Source organism: Zea mays, chromosome 8, assembly GCF_902167145.1.
Source record: "Zea mays cultivar B73 chromosome 8, Zm-B73-REFERENCE-NAM-5.0, whole genome shotgun sequence".
In the NCBI taxonomy this organism is placed as follows: domain Eukaryota; kingdom Viridiplantae; phylum Streptophyta; class Magnoliopsida; order Poales; family Poaceae; genus Zea; species Zea mays.
This window is the reverse complement of record NC_050103.1, coordinates 168,937,895-168,956,866: the sequence shown is the minus strand read 5'-3', so window position 1 is coordinate 168,956,866 and position 18,972 is coordinate 168,937,895. Positions and strand designations below refer to the sequence as shown.

General features: G+C 47.5%; 1 long non-coding RNA gene across 5 annotated transcripts; it reads right to left on the bottom strand.

Moving 5' to 3' along the window:
- Positions 1 to 12,758: 12,758 nt before the first annotated feature.
- Positions 12,759 to 18,701, bottom strand: LOC100279166 (uncharacterized). Of its 5 annotated transcripts, none has more exons than XR_004852232.1 (3): positions 18,558 to 18,701; positions 18,101 to 18,520; positions 12,759 to 18,018 (listed from the first exon to the last, which is right to left on the bottom strand). It is a non-coding gene; the product is annotated as an uncharacterized lncRNA (long non-coding RNA). The 5 variants fall into 5 exon arrangements; XR_557966.4 differs by having other exon boundaries at positions 12,759 to 13,100; positions 13,290 to 18,018; positions 18,101 to 18,697; XR_002264390.3 differs by having other exon boundaries at positions 12,759 to 13,484; positions 13,559 to 18,018; positions 18,101 to 18,697.
- Positions 18,702 to 18,972: the final 271 nt, after the last annotated feature.

The following is an 18,972-nucleotide window of genomic DNA, read 5'->3' as shown; positions in this document are numbered from 1 at the left end:
CACTAGGACTCGCCTGTCGGCTTACTGAACCACTCAACCAAGTGTGAGTTGCCTCGTGCGAAGGTGATGAGTGAGGTATCCATATCCCAGAGGCGTAGGAGTCCCTCAGCTCGGTCGGCCTTGCCGCCCGAGGCTTCTCTTGCTTAGTTAAAGGAACCCTCGACTGCTCTTCGATGAGCCGAAGCCGAAGGCAGCGGTGTCAGTGTGGACAGAGGCAGAGTTGGCTCGAAAAGAAGGCTTCGTTGGCCGGAGCCTGGTCGGGCCATCCACTGGCGGGACCAGTGCCGGAGTCGAGTTGCCGAGGCCATGAGCCGGGCTGATGTCCTTGGGGGACAGCTGGCTGAGGCTTCGGGGTGGCCGGCCGAGCCGTTTGCTCGGGCCGGGTTCCTAGAGAAGACCCTGGCGGTGATGGCCCGGGCGTGGTGCTGATGTCGTCCTTCGGAGTAGAGATCCTCAGACCGCGCTGCCGTCCGAGGCTCGGTCGGACTTCGCCGAAGGTGTAGTTGACGCCGAGGGTGCTGCTGCTCCCCCTCCGTCAAGGTCCGAGCCTACAGGATCGGTTTATCTTGTAGTGTGTGTATGTTTTCTGCGGCCGCCGAGGCCCAAACATACTATCGTGTTGTAAAGCTGCGTTTCTTTTCCTCTTGCTTCGAGTATCTAGACTCATTTGTCGGTAACAGAATCGTTTGTCCGAGCGAGAGTTACTTTTCACGGAAGGTGATGAGTGAGGTATCCGTATCCCGGAGGCGTAGGAGTCCCTCGGCTCGGTCGGCCTTGCCGCTTACGTGTACTCTTACTCGTCCGTAGGATTCTGCTATCGATATAGTCGAGAAGGCCCGAAAAATCGTTTCGGCAGAAGAGTTTTCGAGCGTGAATACTTGTTCGGTCCACGAAATCACTTATCCGAGCGTGAGTTACTTATCGCAGAAGGTGATGAGTGAGGTATCCGTATTTTTCAGGATCCCACTTTCGAAGTAGTCAAAAAGCACGAAAGACGTTCTGGCAAAAAAAGATCTTTTCCGAGGAAAATTTTGACGCGGAGGGGGTTCCCCCCTTCTAGCCCCCGAGGGAGGGTCGGGCTTTGCCGAGGCAAGGCTGACCCTTCCTTGATGATTAGACTTTGTGTGTGAACGAGGTGTACGAACGACTTGAAAGCATCTTAAGGGTAGAAGCGACGTAGCTGTCGGATGTTCCAAGCGTTGCTGTAGACCTCGCCTTGACTGTTGGCCAGCTTGTACGTCCCGGGCTTCAGAACCTTGGCGATGACGAACGGCCCTTCCCAGGGAGGCGTGAGCTTGTGCCGCCCTCGGGCGTCTTGTCGCAGCCGAAGCACCAAGTCGCCCACCTAGAGGTATCGGGACCGAACCCCTCGGGCGTGGTAGCGTCGCAGGGACTGCTGATACCGCGCCGAGTGTAGTAAGGCCATGTCTTGAGCCTCTTCCAGCTGGTCCAGTGAGTCTTCTCGGTTAGCTCGATTGCTTTGGTCGTCGTAGGCCCTCGTCCTCGGGGAACCGTATTCTAAGTCTGTGGGCAAGATGGCCTCGGCCCCATAGACTAGAAAGAACGGTGTGAAGCCCGTGGCTCGGCTCGGCGTTGTCCTCAGGCTCTAGACCACCGAGGGGAGCTCCTTCATCCATCGCTTGCCGCACTTGTTGAGGTCGTTGTAGATCCGCGGCTCGAGTCCTTGCAGAATCATGTCGTTGGCACGCTCTACTTGCCCATTCGTCATGGGGTGAGCCACGGCGGCCCAGTCCACCTAGATGTGATGATCCTCGCAGAAGTCCAGGAACTTTCTACCGGTGAACTGGGTGCCGTTGTCGGTGATGATGGAGTTCGGGACCCCGAAGCGATGGATGATGTTGGTGAAGAACGCCACCGCCTGTTCGGACCTGATGCTGTTTAGGGGTCGGACCTCGATCCACTTGGAGAATTTGTCGATGGCGACCAACAGGTGCGTGTAGCCCCCGGGTGCCTTCTGCAAGGGGCCGACGAGGTCTAGACCCCACACAGCAAACGGCCAGGTGATGGGTATTGTCTGCAGAGCCTGAGCGGGCAGGTGGGTCTGCCTTGCGTAGAATTGACACCCTTGGCAGGTGCGGACAATTCTAGTGGCGTCGGCCACCGCGGTCGGCCAGTAGAAACCTTGTCGGAAAGCGTTTCCAACAAGGGCTCGGGGCGCTGCGTGGTGACCGCAAGCCCCCGAGTGTATTTCTTGTAAGAGCTCCTGGCCTTCGGCGATGGATATGCATCGCTGGAGGATGCCTGAGGGGCTGCGGTGGTAGAGCTCCTTCCCGTCCCCCAGCAAGACGAACGACTTGGCGCGCCGCGCCAATCGCCGAGCTTCGGCTCGGTCGAGGGGTAGCTCTCCTCGGTGGAGATATTGCAGGTACGGGGTCTGCCAGTTTCGATTAGGTGTGACCCCGCTCCGCTCCTTCTCGACGCGCAGTGCCTCACCCTCGGGGACCGAGGGTGCCTCGGGCTGAGCTGAGAGTGCCTCGGGCTGAGCCGAGGCCTTCTCGGGCTCGGGCGTGTCGTCGGTCTTGACTGAGGGTTGATGTAGGTCTCAGGAGAAGACGTCCGGGGGTACCGTTGTCCGTCCCGAGGCTATCTTAGCCAGCTCGTCCGCAGTCTCGTTGTATCGTCGGGCGATGTGGGTGAGCTCGAGCCCGTAGAACTTGTCCTCTAGGCGCCGAACCTCATCACAGTAGGCTTCCATCTTCGGGTCGCGGCAGTGGGAGTTCTTCATGACTTGGTCAATGACGAGCTGCGAGTCACCACGAGCGTCGAGGCGTCGGACCCCTAGCTCGATGGCGATGCGCAACCCGTTGACCAGAGCCTCGTACTCGGCCACATTGTTGGACGCCGGGAAGTGGAGGCATAGCATGTAGCGTAGGTGCTTCCCGAGGGGCGAGATGAAGAGCAGGCCTGCCCCTGCCCCTGTCTTCATCAGCGACCCGTCGAAAAACATGGTCCAGAGTTCCGGTTGGATCGGAGCTGTTGGGAGCTGGGTGTCGACCCATTCAGCCACAAAGTCCGCCAAGACTTGGGACTTGATGGCCTTCCGAGGGGCGAATGAGGTTGTCTCGCCCATAATTTCTACCGCCCACTTTGCAATCCTACCCGAGGCCTCTCGGCACTGGATGATCTCCCCCAGGGGGAAGGATGACACCACAGTCACCGGATGAGACTCGAAGTAGTGTCGCAACTTCCGTCGTGTCAGGATCGCCGCGTACAGCAGCTTCTGAATTTGTGGGTAGCGGATCTTGGTCTCGGACAGTACCTCACTGATGAAGTAGACTGGCCTCTGGACGGGCAATGCATGCCCCTCTTCTCGTCTCTCAACCACGATCGCGGCGCTGACCACCTGAGTGGTAGCGGCGACGTAGATCAAGAGGGCTTCTCCGGCAGCGGGGGGCACCAAGATGGGCGCGTTCGTGAGGAGCGCCTTCAGGTTCCCGAGGGCTTCCTCGGCCTCAGGGGTCCAAGTGAAGCACTCGACCTTTCTTAAGAGGTGGTACAGAGGTAGGCCTCTTTCGCCGAGGCGCGAGATGAAGCGGCTCAGAGCCGCAAGGCATCCCGTGACCCTCTGTACGCCTTTTAAGTCCTTGATGGGCCCCATGTTGGTGATGGCCGTGATTTTCTCCGGGTTGGCCTCGATGCCCCGCTCGGAGACGATGAACCCCAAGAGCATGCCTCGGGGGACTCCGAAGACACACTTCTCAGGATTGAGTTTTACGCCTTTCGCCTTGAGACACCGGAATGTCGCTTCAAGGTCGGAAAGGAGGTCAGAGGCTTTCCTCGTCTTGACTACGATGTCATCGACGTAAGCCTCGACCGTTCGACCAATGTGTTCGCCGAACACGTGGTTCATGCACCTTTGGTATGTCGCACCCGCATTCCTCAAACCAAATGGCATGGTAACGTAGCAGTACATGCCGAAAGGTGTGATGAAAGAAGTCGCGAGCTGGTCGGACTCTTTCATCCTGATTTCGTGATACCCTGAGTAGGCATCGAGGAAAGACAGGGTTTCGCACCCAGCATTGGAATCCACGATTTGATCGATGCGAGGCAGAGGGTAGGGAACTTTTGGACATGCTTTGTTTAGACCAGTGTAGTCTACACACATCCGCCATTTCCCTCCTTTCTTTCTCACAAGCACAGGGTTGGCAAGCCATTCGGGATGGAATACCTCTTTGATGAACCCTGCCGCCATTAGCTTGTGGATCTCCTCGCCTATGGCTCTGCGCTTTTCTTCGTCGAATCGGCGCAAAGGCTGCTTCACGGGTCGGGCTCCAGCTCGGATATCCAGCGAGTGCTCGGCGACATCCCTCGGTATGCCGGGCATGTCCGAGGGACTCCACGCGAAAACGTCGGCGTTTGCGCGGAGAAAGTCGACGAGCACTGCTTCCTATTTGGGATCGAGCTCGGAGCCGATCCGTATCTGCTTGGAGGCATCGTTGCTGGGGTCGAGAGGGACGGACTTAACCGTCTCCGCTGGCTCGAAGTTGCCGGCATGGCGCTTCACGTCTGGCGCCTCCTTGGAGAGGCTCTCTAGGTCGGCGATGAGGGCCTCGGATTCGGCGAGGGCCTCGGCGTACTCCACGCACTCCACGTCGCATTTGTATGCGTGTCGATACGTGGGGCCAACGGTGATGACCCCGTTGGGGCCCGACATCTTGAGCTTGAGGTAGGTGTAGTTGGGGACGGCCATGAACTTGGCGTAGCATGGCCTCCCCAACACTGCGTGGTAGGTTCCTTGGAACCCGACCACCTTGAACGTGAGGGTTTCCCTTCGGAAGTTGGAGGGAGTCCCAAAGTAGACGGGTAGATCGAGTTGTCCGAGGGGCTGGACGCGTTTCCCGGGGATGATCCCGTGGAAAGGCGTCGCGCCTGCCCGAACCGAGGACAGATCGATCCGCAGAAGCCCGATGGTCTCAGCGTAGATGATGTTGAGGTTGCTGCCTCCGTCCATGAGGACCTTGGTGAGCCTGACGTTGCCGATGACGGGGTCGACAACGAGCGGGTATTTCTCCAGACTCGGCACGCGGTCGGGGTGGTCGCCTTGGTCGAAGGTGATGGGCTTGTCGGACCAGTCTAGGTAGACTGGCGCCGCCACCTTTATCGAGCAGACCTCCCGACGCTCTTGCTTGCGGTGTCGAGCCGAGACGTTCGCCACTTGCCCACCGTAGATCATGAAGCAGTTGTGGACCTCGGGGAACTCTCATGCCTTGCGATCCTCCTTCTTATCGTCGTTGTGGGCCCTGCCACCTTCCGCAGGTGGCCCGGCCTTGTGAAAGTGGTGCCGAAGCATGGTGCACTCCTCAAGGGTGTGCTTGACGGGCCCCTAATGATAGGGGCACGGCTCCTTGAGCATCTTGTCGAAGAGATTGGCGCCTCCGGGAGGTTTCCGAGGGTTCTTGTACTCAGCGGCGGCGACAAGGTCCGCGTCGGCGGTGTCGCGTTTCGCTTGCGACTTCTTCTTGCCCTTTTTCTTGGTGCCGCGCTGAGCAGACGCCTCGGGGACATCTTCCGGCTGGCGGCCCTAGGGTTGCTTGTCCTTCCGGAAGATGGCCTCAACCGCCTCCTGGCTAGAGGCGAACTTGGTGGCGATGTCCATCAGCTCGCTCGCCCTGGTGGGGGTCTTGCGACCCAGCTTGCTCACCAGGTCGCGGCAGGTGGTGCCGGCGAGGAACGCGTCGATGACATTCGAGTCGGTGACGTTGGGCAGCTCGGTGCGCTGCTTCGAGAATCACCGAATGTAGTCCCGGAGAGACTCTCCCGGTTGCTGGCGGCAGCTTCGGAGATCCCAGGAGTTCCCAGGGCGCACGTACGTGCCCTGGAAGTTGCCGGCGAAGGCTTGGACCAGGTCGTCCCAGTTGGAGATCTGCCCCGGAGGCAAATGCTCCAGCCAGGCTCGAGCGGTGTCGGAGAGGAACAGGGGAGGTTGCGGATGATGAGGTTGTCGTCGTCCGTTCCGCCCAGGTGGCAGACCAGCCGGTAGTCCGCAAGCCACAGTTCCGGCCTTGTCTCCCCTGAGTACATTGTGATAGTAGTCGGGGTTTGGAACCGGGTCGGGAACGGCGCCCGTCGTATGGCTCGGCTGAAAACCTGCGGACCGGGTGGTTCGGGCGAGGGACTCCGATCCTCCCCGCTGTCGTAGCGTCCCCCACGCCTGGGGTGGTAGCCTCGGCGCACCTTCTCGTCGAGGTGGGCTCGACGGTTGCGGTGATGGTGCTCGTTGCCGAGGCGACCCAGGGCCGCAGGCGCTGTGTTGCGCGTGCGCCCGGTGTGGACCGAGTCTTCCCGCATGAATCGGGAAGTCGCGGCGCGATGCTCCGAGGGTACCCCTACCTTCGGGAGGCAGAGCTTTCGGCCCGTCGGACCGCGACATCCTCCAGGAGATTCTTGAGTTCTCCCTGGATACGCCGCCCCTCGGTGGTTGATGGTTCCGGCATCGCGCGGAGAAGTATTGCCGCTGCAGCCAGGTTCTGGCCGACCCCACTGGAAGCCGGTGGCGGCCTTGAGAGCACCTAGAGGGGGGGGTGAATAGGTGATCCTGTAACACTTAAAACTTAGGCCACAAAAACTTGGTTAAGTGTTAGCACAATAACCGCCAAGTGGCTAGAGAGGAATCTTCAACAAAACACAATAACCAACAAGATCAATCACAGAGATGGCACGGTGGTTATCCCGTGGTTCGGCCAAGACCAACGCTTGCCTACTTCACGTTGTGGCGTCCCAACGGACAAGGGTTGCAATCAACCCCTCTCAAGCGGTCCAAAGACCCACTTGAATACCACGGTGTTTTGCTTGCTTTTCTCAATCTCGTTTGCGAGGAATCTCCACAACTTGGAGCCTCTCGCCCTTACACTTGAAATTCACAAAGAAGCACAGAGCAAGGGAGGGATTAGCAACACACTCAAGACAAGAAATCACAGCAACACCACGCACACAAGTCGCAACGAGAGCTCACAACACAACTCAATGAGTTCACCACTCAACTAGAGCTCTAATTGCTATCACAAAGAATCAAAGGTGCGGAATCGATGTCTTGGTGCTTAGGAATGTTGTAGGAATGCTCGGTGTGCTCCTCCATGCGCCTAGAGGTCCCTTTTATAGCCCCAAGGCAGCTAGGAGCCGTTGAGAGCAATCTAGGAAGGCTGATCTTGCCTTCTGTCGACTGGCGCACCGGACAGTCCGGTGCTCCTAGACTGAGCAAACTTTGGCTGCTCGAGCCAAGGCATTTTCAATTGGATTTTTCCTGTTTCCAGCACTTAGACACAATACATTAGTCCATAAAACAATGTACTAAGTCTGAGAAACATACCTTTATCCTTGATTTGTACTTTGTCCACCATTTTACACTTAGGCACTTGTGTTGGACACTAAATCACCAAAATACTTAGAAATGGCCCAAGGGCACATTTCCCTTTCAATCTCCCCCTTTTTGGTGATTTATGCCAACACAACATAAAGCAAGTAGAACAAGTACAAAATCAATTCAAATAAGAACTCAAACTTGTTTTGATTCAATTTTGACATATATGGATCATCCTTTGCCACCACTTGGTTTGTTTTTGCAAATCAAACACGAATTTCTATCTCTAAGTCAAACATACTTGTTAAAACATAAAGAGAATCATTACAAGAGAAATTGATTCAAGATTTCAAAAACTCCCCCTTTTTCCCATAATCAACATTTCTTCCCACAAGAAGCCAACTTTTGACAGGAGAGACAATAAAAGAGTTTTGAGCTCTATTTTACTATTTTCAAAATCTCTCAAGTGGTAGCTGATCCATTTATCGCTTTGGCCTTTATTCTCTCCCCCTTTGGCATCAAGCACCAAAACGGGATCAATCTTGGCCCTTTAACCCCATTGCCTCACCAAAATCTTCAAATAAGAACACAAAGGCAATAAGAGTATATGAGATGAACTTGGAATAAGTTACCCTCTCATCGGAGTGCAGTGGAAGTCTTTCATGGTCCAAGTCCACCTTTTCCCTTTCAAACCTCCTTTGAGACTAAAACAAGCAAACTCAAGCATATGGTTAGTCTCAAAGGGTCAAGTTGTAGCACAGCTCCCCCTAAATATGTGCATCACTTGCAAAAAGGACTTGTGAGGTTCAGGGAGTGTTTGTACAACTTGAGCACCACAATAAGCAACAAAATGAAAAATGAACATGATCAAAGGCATAAACACATGTATGCTACAATTCAATCCAAGTTCCGTGAATCTAAGACATTTAGCTCACTACGCAGCCTGCAAAAGGTCTTCTCATCTAGAGGCTTGGTAAAGATGTCGGCTAGCTGGTTCTCGGTGCTAACATGAAACACTTCGATATCTCCCTTTTGCTGGTGGTCTCTCAAAAAGTGATGCCGGATGTCAATGTGCTTTGTGCGGCTGTGCTCAACAGGATTTTCCGCTATTCGGATAGCACTCTCATTATCACATAGGAGTGGGACTTTGCTCAGATTGTAGCCAAAGTCCCTGAGGGTTTGCCTCATCCAAAGTAGTTGCGCGCAACACTGTCCTGCGGCAACATACTCGGCCTCAGCGGTGGATAGGGCAACGGAAGTTTGTTTCTTAGAATTCCATGACACCAGGGACCTTCCTAAGAATTGGCATGTCCCCGATGTACTCTTCCTATCGACCTTACATCCAGCATAGTCGGAATCTGAGTACCCAATCAAGTCAAAGTTAGACCCCTTTGGATACCAGATCCCGAAGCAAGGCGTAGCGACTAAATATCTCAAAATTCGCTTCACAGCCACTAAGTGACACTCCTTAGGATCGGATTGAAATCTAGCACACATGCATACGCTAAGCATAATATCCGGTCTACTAGCACATAAATAAAGCAAAGAACCTATCATGGATCGGTATGCTTTTTGATCAACGGACTTACCTCCTTTGTTGAGGTCGGTGTGTCCGTCAGTTCCCATCGGTGTCTTTGCGGGCTTGGCGTCCTTCATCCCAAACCGCTTTAGCAAGTCTTGCGTGTACTTCGTTTGGGAGATGAAAGTGCCGTCCTTGAGTTGCTTCACTTGGAACCCAAGGAAGTAGTTCAACTCGCCCATCATCGACATCTCGAATTTCTGTGTCATCACCCTGCTAAACTCTTCACAAGACTTTTGGTTAGTAGAACCAAATATTATGTCATCGACATAAATTTGGCACACAAAAAGATCACCATCGCAAGTCTTAGTAAAGAGAGTTGGATCGGCTTTCCCGACCTTGAAAGCATTAGCAATTAAAAAGTCTCTAAGGCATTCATACCATGCTCTTGGGGCTTGCTTAAGTCCATAGAGCGCCTTAGAGAGCTTACACACGTGGTCGGGGTACCGTTCATCCTCGAAGCCAGGGGGTTGCTCCACGTACACCTCCTCTTTGATCGGCCCATTGAGGAAAGCGCTCTTCACATCCATTTGGTACAACCTGAAAGAGTGGTGAGCGTCATATGCTAGCAAAATACGAATTGATTCTAGCCTAGCCACAGGAGCAAAAGTCTCCTCAAAGTCCAAACCTGCGACTTGGGCATAACCTTTTGCCACAAGTCGAGCCTTGTTCCTCGTCACCACCCCGTGCTCGTCCTGTTTGTTGCGGAACACCCACTTGGTTCCCACAACATTTTGCTTGGGACGAGGCACCAGTGTCCAAACTTCATTGCGCTTGAAGTTGTTGAGTTCCTCCTGCATGGCCAACACCCAGTCCGGATCTAGCAAGGCCTCTTCTACCCTGAAAGGCTCAATAGAAGAGACAAAGGAGTAATGCTCACAAAAATTAACTAATCGTGAACGAGTAGTTACTCCCTTGCTAATATCACCCAATATTTGGTCGACGGGATGATCCCTTTGAATCGTCGCTCGAACTTGGGTTGGAGGTGCCTGAGGTGCTTCTTCCTCTTCAACTTGAACATCCTGTGTCCCCCTTGATCATGCGCCTCCACTTGAGGTACCTGTTCGTCATCTTGGATTGGGGAATGCACCATAGTTGAGGAAAACGGTTGATCTTGCTCCAATTGTTCCTGAGGCCGTACATCTCCAATCGCCATGGTGCGTATCGCGGCCGTTGGAACGTCTTCTTCATCAGTTAGCAGCTCATATGAAGTCTTCTTGAGGAGGCGGTGAAGGTAGACCCGGTTGATGGCGTGGCAAGCCGTGTTCACGGCTTCCGACCAAAAGTGCTCGGGGGTCTTGAATTCTCCAAGCATAGTCCTCGCCATATCGATGAGCGTCCTGTTCTTCCTCTCTACCACACCATTTTGCTGAGGTGTGTAGGGAGCGGAGAACTCGTGCTAGATCCCCTCCTCCTCAAGGAACTTCTCCACTTGAAGATTCTTGAATTCGGACCCGTTGTCGCTTCTTATCTTCTTCACCTTGAGCTCAAACTCATTTTGAGCTCTCCTTAGGAAGTGCTTGAGGGTCCCTTGGGTTTCAGACTTATCCTGCAAAAAGAACACCCAAGTGAAGCGGGAAAAGTCATCAACAATAACTAGACCATACTTACTTCCTCCTATGCTCAGATAGGCGACGGGTCCGAAGAGGTCCATATGCAGTAGCTCCAGAGGTCTTGAAGTGGTCATCACATTCTTGCTGTGATGTGCTCCTCCCACTTGTTTACCTGCTTGACAAGCTGCACAAGGTCTATCTTTTTTGAATTGCACGTTAGTCAAACCTATCACGTGTTCTCCCTTTAGAAGCTTGTGAAGGTTCTTCATCCCCACATGTGCTAAGCGGCGATGCCACAGCCAGCCCATGCTAGTCTTAGCAATTAAGCATGCATCTAGACCGACCTCCTCTTTTGCAAAATCAACTAAATAAAGTTTGTCGTCTAGTACACCCTTAAAAGCTAGTGAACCATCACATCTTCTAAAGACAGACACATCTACATTTGTAAATAGACAATTATATCCCATATTACATAATTGACTGACAGATAGTAAATTATATCCAAGAGACTCAACTAAAAACACATTAGAGATAGAGTGCTCATTAGATATTGCAATCTTGCCTAAACCTTTCACCTTGCCTTGGTTCCCATCACCGAATATGATTGAATCTTGGGAATCCTTATTCTTGACGTAGGAGGTGAACATCTTCTTCTCCCCCGTCATATGGTTTGTGCATCCGCTGTCGATAATCCAGCTTGAACCCCCGGATGCATAAACCTGCAAGGCAAATTTAGGCTTGGGTCTTAGGTACCCAACTCTTGTTGGGTCCTACAAGGTTAGTCACAATTTCCTTAGGGACCCAAATGCAAGTTTTATCACCCTTGCATTTTGCCCCTAATTTCCTAGCAACTATCTTCCTATCCTTTCTACAAATAGCAAAGGAAGCATTTAAAGCATGATAAATTGTAGAGGGACCATTCATAACTTTCCTAGGAACATGAACAATATTCTTTCTAGGCACATGATGAATATTCTTCCTAGGCATATCTCTACCATGCATATAGGAAGAACTGGAAGCATACATGGCATAAGAATCATAGGCATGTGAATCAAAAGCATTACAACTCCTATGAGACTGTCTTCTATCATTGTACATAAAAGCATGGTTCTTTTTAGTACTACTTGCCATAGGGGCCTTCCCTTTCTCCTTGGCGGAGATGGGAGCCTTATGGCTTGTTAAGTTCTTGGCTTCCCTCTTGAAGCCAAGCCCATCCTTAATTGAGGGGTGTCTACCAATCGTGTAGGCATCCCTAGCAAATTTTAGTTTATCAAAATCACTTTTGCTAGCCTTAAGTTGGATTAAGACTAGCCATTTCATCATTTAACTTTGTAATAGAAGCTATGTGTTCGCTACAAGCATCAATATCAAAATCTTTACATCTATTGCAAATAACAACATTCTCTACACAAGTTGTTGATTTACTAGCTATTACTAACTTAGCATTCAAATCATCATTAATGCTCCTTAAGCTAGAAATCGTCTCATGGCAAGAAGATAATTCACAAGAAAGCATTTCATTTCTCTTAACTTCTAAGGCATAAGATTTTTGTGCTTCTACAAATTTGTCATGTTCTTCATACAACAAGTCCTCTTGTTTTTCTAAAAGCCTATTCTTATCATTCAAGGCATCAATCAATTCATTAATTTTTTCTACCTTGGTTCTATCTAGGCCCTTAAATAAACATGAATAATCTATTTCATCCTCATCACTAGATTCGTCCTCACTTGAAGAAGCATAAGTAGAGTTTCGAGTACATACCTTCTTCTCCCTTGCCACACTACTACAAATCGTGTTATATGAGACGGTTAATTTTTAGTTATTAAGACGTTTATGATGTGTCCAAATTTGATGGAGTCGCAAAAGATGTTCCGTTTTTACGATGGTTATAAACCGTCTTAAAAGATATTAAATAAGACATTTTTTAATTTATAACCGTCTAAAAAAGAAATTTGTTACGTCATTTTGTCCAATAAACCGTCTTACATTAGGTTTTGTTTAAGACACTTCTTCGAAAAAACTGTCGAAAATACGAACATTATAAGTCACAAAGTATTTATCAAACTGACTAGAATAGCCTATAATAATAGACACTCGCAACAGAAAAACCATCTTATTTAGGAGACTGATATTAGACGTTTTAAAAACCGTCTTATTTAGGAGACTGATATTAGACGTTTTGAGAAATGTCTTATTAAGATTTGAAACGACTTATTTGACAGTATATTCTTAAAATACCACATTATAATAATTTAAAAGAGAAAAATACATACACATATATTTAATAACACTATAATTAATATAATATAGATAAATAACATTCAATATCTCATAAATAAGCATTGTCAAATAACTCATACATAAGTGTACTCTAAATTGTGGTTTTCATCAGATACATATGATCTTTCTTAAAGGGGGACTATTCCATCTCGGCCATAGAAAAGCTTGAATGCTGACTCAAAGCCTGACCCTTCCTCAAAAATTGGACCCTTGCCTCCTTGAGCAGCTACTGGCAAAGCAGAAGTGAGGGGAAAAGGTTGTAGCTCCATTGATATTCCTCACGAATGGGCATCTTTCGACATCTGGGTGTCCAAAAAGGTTCTGCGGTGATACTGATTCACTGAGAAAGCTGCCAAAAAAATTTCCATCCTGGCAACAGCAAAATCAAATGCACATTAGCAAGTAATGACCTAGCAGGATGTATTTGATCTTGGATGACGAACATCAACACATATATACATATCAGTGACACACTGGTACTACAAGTAGTTGAATTCCTCAAAAAACATAGAGAGCCAGGAAGATAACATGCATAATTAAATATAACCATTTTGTCACCTGATAATTGACTCATACATCACCTTACTGCCTGGTGTCTGCTGGCTTGCTGTAAATAGAACATGCTCTGCCTAGCTGAAAATAGAACATACATGGTACAATTTAAAGCCATAATGACTAGCAGGATTTTTAATAGCATATCTGGATGGCTTCATTGTGTCCAACAGAACCATGTAAGGTAATTGGGACCATCTCCTGCAATGAATGGAGATGTAATGGGACCATAACATTAGGAGATGGCAAAAGAAGTGGTTTCAGGAGAAAATAACCTAAAAGAGCATCTTGACTGTCAAGGTCGTGTCACTGCACATCAAACAAAATTAGCTAAATGGACTGTATTATATAAATAAAATAAAGTGAGTATAGGTTAATTCAACAAAAGATACTGCAGTGCTGATTAAAGAAGCCTATTAGTCACCCTTCACTCATCGCTTGCACTGTTTACATAATATAGTTTAAAACAGAAGATATACAAACATCCTAGCAAAAGGGGTCTCATGTTTACTTATCAAAACGAAGGGATCTGCAATTGGTATTGGAAAACACGACCATTTAGTGATTCCATATGTAGAAATAAGTTTAAGTTTTTTTTCAAACAAGTAGTAGAACCATGTATAATTATATTACATTAAGAAGAAAACAAGTTTAAGGTTTAGCTGATGCGAGTACCACTAAACCTGCTAGATAGATCAGACAGGCCAAACCACACATTCAGACTTCATATTGAAGAAAAGGTAAAAACTTTCATAAGCACCTGGGATAATGCAATCATGCTTGTGGACAAATTATTTATCCTGCATCGCTTGTCAATTGAGAGGTTCATCTGTCTTGCCAATAAATGTTTATCGAAGAAAGCAAAAGAAAATGATTGATTGGCAGATTGATAATTGATACCAAAATACATAAATTGCAGAAAATTTCCTGGATATCCTGATAAGCTCCATACCTTCACACTAATAATATCAAATAGTGTTTCAGTGTCACGAGCATAGGCGTAGTTTATCTGCATTCCAAGAAACAGTCAAAGCAACCAATGCCCAAATTCCATTGACATACACCATAACAATTAACAAATATTTTAAAACAAATGAAAAATCAAGTATTGAATCCAGATCTCTTCATCATAACAAGAGGAAACCAATGATATGCACATGATTGGACCTTCACCATCCTTGACTACAGGCAAAATGCATGACCTGTGTTGCAAAAATTCAGAAACTGACAATACAGAGGTCATCATATTCAAATCAATATATTAGATACAAGTGCATAACTAGCTTGGCAGTTGGCCCCAGCATTCCCCTTCTTTTCCTCCCTAACTGAGTAGGACATATAATGGCAAGTCTTCTTTTAAGAGCGAGTCCTGGTAAAATGAGACGACCAATTTCAAACGGAACAGGAGGGGAGGAGGAGCAGAGAACACAGACAAACTTGATGCCAAACTAGGAACAGCTTAAGGAAACCTCGCAAGAGCTTTTGGATTTTAACTAAAGCGGACCAACCGATGCTGCTTACCTTCAACTGATTTGGACCACGATAAATAGCTATTCAGAATTATTAATCTAAACGATCGATATTCATCTACGGGATCTAACCGATCACTCAATATAGAACACGACAACAAGAGCAAAGCACCGACTTCTCTAAACAACCATTTTAATACTTGCTGATTTTGGACAGCGCAGTCAGCAGTTTTGCTCATAACTTACAAAATATTCATCCAAAAATCGTGAACTAAGACTTTGTAGAAAGCTTAAGAAGTCCTCTACAACCTTTGTATTATCATCACAGTGAGACTTGACACTTAGAATGGTCAAACAATGCTAAACGTAAATTCTGTCCAGATTTGGACAGAATTCGACTACTTACTTCAAAAAATCATAACTGGAGTTTCAGACATCCAAATCAGGTGATCCTAGACTTTTTAGAAAACTAATAGAATTCTCTAAAATTCATTTATGAACATCCCAGGTTAATTTAATATATATCAAGGTCAAAAAACATGAGAAAGGCTCTGCTTCCAAATTGGGACAGATTCAGATATTCAAACTCAAACAGCTGTAACTTAATTTATAGATCACCAAAAAGGGTGATCCAAAATTTGTTGGAAATCTTAAGGAAAGTACTACAATTCTCCTATAATTGCTAATGATTGATTCTCATTTTAACTTAGCCAAACAATCCATTTCATCGGATTAACTAGCATAGCTAACACATCACACTATTTGTCCTAGCAAGTAGAGCATCATCAAATATTACATAATCTCATTTGACTATAACCTAGAAGCAAAATACTTTAAGCGCCTAAATGCACTTCCCACTATATAGCTCTCGGATTACAACTGGAATAAACCTATTGATGCTATTTGCTTCCAACTAATAAGGATAATGAGGAACATTTATTCAAGATGATTAATTTAAGCGACCAATCTCCATTTATGATATTTACTCAATCAACAACCATAGAACATGATAGTTACTAAAACAAAGCATCACTTCACCAATTAAGAATCAGCTAAACTTACTTAGCCAAACAATAGTAACTTCAAGCCAACAATTTAATACTTGCAGAATTTTTAGACAGCAGCACAGCCGCAGCGGTTAATTGTTTTATTCATAGCTCACAAAATATGCATCCAATGATCCAAAAATAGTAAACTAGGACTTTCTGGAAAGCTTAGAAAGTCCTCTATAACTCTTATATTATCATAACAACATGATTCGACAGTTTGAAAGGTCAAACAGTGCTAAACTTTAATTCTGTCCAGATTTGGACAGAATTCGGCTACTCACTTCAAAAAAAATCATAACTGGAGTTTCAGGCATCGAAATCAGGTGATCCTAGACTTTTTAGAAAGCTAATAGAATTGTCTACAATTCATTTATAAACATCTTTGGTTAATACAATACATATCAAAGTCAGTTACTACAAACAGACTTCGCTGTCCAAATTTGGACAGATTCAGACTCTATAGTTCAAACAGCTGTAACTTGATCTCTAGACCACCAAAAATGGTGCTCCAAAATTTGTTGGAAAGCTTAAGAAAAATACTACAATTTTTCTATAATTACTAAGGGCTGATTCTCAGTTTAGTTTAGCCAAACAATCCAATTTTCGAAACCTGTACAGAATTTGGACAGATTCTGAAACTGGACTTGGAAAAATCATAACTCATAAACTACTACACCTATGGTCATGAAATTTTAACACAAGCAAGATAAAAAGATTATCTACAAGAATGCTGATAGTGACAGTATAATTCAACACCCAAACAAGAAGTATCCTGGAGCCTAAACAGTCAAGTACAAGTAAGGATATCACTGTGTCTGAAGTGAAAGAAAAATCGCCTTATGAAATGAAGAAGGAAGTTGGGTTCAGAAATGTAACAGTGGAAGCTGCTTCTGTTGAACATCTGCAGGAGGAAGAAGCTCCCACAAGTAAAGACGGCCAAAAGGTCCAAGCTGCTAGCACTACAGTTGGTGATCAAGAAAATGCAGCCCTGAAGAGCATAGAGGAAGATCATGTGCAAGAAAATGCTGGTGCAGGAAGCTTGAATGGATGTGACAAAAGAAAAAATGAAGATGGGACAGTGATTGAAAGTGAAACTGCGAAAGATGATGCCAGAACATATGGAGTTAATTTGTCAGAATCAGATGCTGCAGTTGGTATTCAGTCTGCCTACAGAGGGTATGATGTTCGAAAATGGCAACCTTTGGATAAGCTCTGGAAGATCAAGCATGTGCATGAACAGATGCAAGTTGTGAGGAAGCAGATTCAATGCCTTTTAGATTCTTGCAGTAAGCCAACACAAAAAGAGCAAGTGGCCATAGGTGAAACTATTATGAATTTACTCCTGAAGCTTGACGCAATCCAGGTATATTTTTCATTCCAGCCTGTTTTTCTCTGAGTGGCATAGACTTATTTCTTATTTGGTAAACTTTTTTGGTACTTGCTGGGTTGTTTCTAAGACCTTGGTAATATTGACACAGGGCTTGCATCCAAGTGTAAGGGAAGCTAGGAAGTCTGTTGCTCGAGAACTGATTTGCTTGCAGGAGAAGCTTGATACTTTATGCAAAGCATCATCTGGAGACTTGAATCACACAGATAGTAATGATGATGAATCTGAGGGGACCAAGAACATTATCCAAACTGCAGCTCCTACTGTAATAACTGAAGCTTCTGATAGAGTATGTGTTGCTTGTATTAACGATGTTCTCTAACCTTATTTTGCAATTGTTCAATTAAATATAATTTATGCATGATAACGCCACAAATTAATCTCAGCAGAAGAGAACTGTTGAACTGGGTAAGGTACAAGAACCATGTTCAGTGGACTCCATGGAGCCATGCAACGCAGTTCCATCTGGAGTTTCCTGGGAGGTGAGGCCAGATGTAGACGCTAGCGAGGAGAAGAATGAAAAACAAGAGTCATGTAGCACCACAGTGGATGAAGCACACGAAGAAGTAAGTCGATTTTGATTTCCATTGTTTGGCACTCTGCTGTTGCAACCATATATGGTAATATTTTGGATTGTTTTGTTAAGCATGAGAGTATGTGCTTACATTTTCACACACATATTCACGCCATCGACCACACGTAATTAGAGCAAACTACAATCACATAAAGCGAACAACCAGGTAAAATTAGTTCGGATTGCGCATGCATGTCTACCACGGTTCTGGCTCTTCGTCGAGGAGCAATGGGCGAAGCGCGACATCGACGGAGGGCTGCGATTAACGACGCTCACACAGTTTAGACAATTTATCAAGCACGCTGAGCACAAAAACAACAGGGGTGGCGAGGCCTCACCAAGGGTGTTGCGACGTCGCGGGTTGGGGCTGCACAGGTCGAGGTGGAGCTCACTGCGGTATTTCATCGAGCACTTGGCGAGCGTCGCGGACACGGGTTTGGCACCGGTATGCTGCTGTACCGTTCGGGCTAGTGCTGACCGGAGAGGCAAGGGGAGCCATGGGGGAACACGGCGTGGAGAACGATTGGAACAGAACAGAGGGCGCACTGGGAACAGAAAGCAGGGGCGCGGCAGGGCTGAGGGCGAGCTCGGCGAGCACCAAGGGGGAGGTGGAGGCGGCATCCGCCATGGCTGAGGGCGAGCTCACTGTGAAGGTTGAACAGAGCCAGGGCGCTGGGAGGAGCAGAGGTGAGGGCGCCATGGGAGGGATGGGGAAGACGACCTGGCGGCCGGCACTAGAGGAAGATGGGGAAGATGACCTGGCGGCCGGCACTAGAGGAAGATGGGGAAGATGACCTCAGGAGCGCTTGCTCAGGTGCTGGAGTGGAGGTCGGCAATGGGGAGCAGGCGGCGCCGTGAGGGAGGCGAGCCGCAGGGGAGGAGCTTGGCTGGTGCTCCCCGGAATTAACAGAGAGGAGGCGGTTTGGGATAAGGCTGAGAGGATCTTGAGCGGTGGCTGGATAAGAATAGAAGAAAAAAAAAGAAAAATAAGTATTTTCCTTTTTTTTTTTTTACAATAACCTACGGATAAATACGGGTGTTTAAATTAATATTTAACAGATGCACAAATGGATTAGACTAAATTGATATCGCCGATAATATTTGAACGATGTTTGATTTGGTAGACATTCTCAGAATCAGATAAAGTTTTACCAGATATTTATACCCGAACGTTTGGATTTAAGCGAGATGCAATCGAAACGAACTGGAA